We start from the raw sequence: 882 nt of genomic DNA, 5'->3' as shown, positions 1-882 counted from the left end.
AACAAAACAAAACATCTGGGTCAAGCCAGGTGGTGGTGGCATATTCCTTTAATCCCAGCACTGGGATGTAGCGCCCTGGATGTCCTGGAACTCAACTCTGTATACCAGGCTAGTCTTGGAACTCACAGAGATTCACCTGCATCTGCCTTCCAAGTGCTAGGATCAAAGGTGTGTGCCACCCCACCACTCCCCCGACGCAGACACCCCCGGCCATACAGTCATATTACAGATACCTAGCAGACCTAGTCTGTGTTGCTCTGATGTGGCCACATTAACCATGTTAATATCAGTAGATGCTTTCCACATATCAGGTCTGGGCTTGGCTTTACAGGTTGTCAGGTTAGCTCCACTAATCCTCAAAGACTGTCTCACAGGGAAGAGATCCAACCAAAGGTGGGAATGGAATTACCAAGATATCAACGTGTAGCTTTTATTTTGGAGTTGTTTTTATTTATCCGTATTTCAGTGTTGGGGATTGAATCCAGAGCCTTGTGCCTGCCAGGCAAACTACCACAGAAGCAAACTCCCAGCCCTTGTTTGACAGGGTCTCTCAATACAACATCCCAGGCTGACCTCCAACACGCTAACTCCCTATCCTTCTTTGCACGGCCTGAGTGCTGGAATCGCAGGGCTGTGACACAGGGCCCAGACCTAGAGCAATAACTGGAAATCCTAAGTAGTCTTGGAATGCGTTCTGTACTATTCCACAGTCTTCACCAGTTCTTGCTGGAATTTGACTGCATTGTCAGTATCGAAATCTCCTTCCAGGTGGTGGTACACTTTCAATATAAATACGAATTGGCTAGATAATTCGGAACCGAGATCCACGTAGTTGAAGGAGAGAACCAAATTTTGCAGGTTGTTCTGACAACTCCCCCCCCC

This window comes from Microtus ochrogaster, chromosome 4 (genome assembly GCF_000317375.1).
Source record: "Microtus ochrogaster isolate Prairie Vole_2 chromosome 4, MicOch1.0, whole genome shotgun sequence".
Lineage (NCBI taxonomy): Eukaryota > Metazoa > Chordata > Mammalia > Rodentia > Cricetidae > Microtus > Microtus ochrogaster.
The sequence above is the reverse complement of the archived record's forward strand: the minus strand, read 5'-3'. Positions refer to the sequence as shown.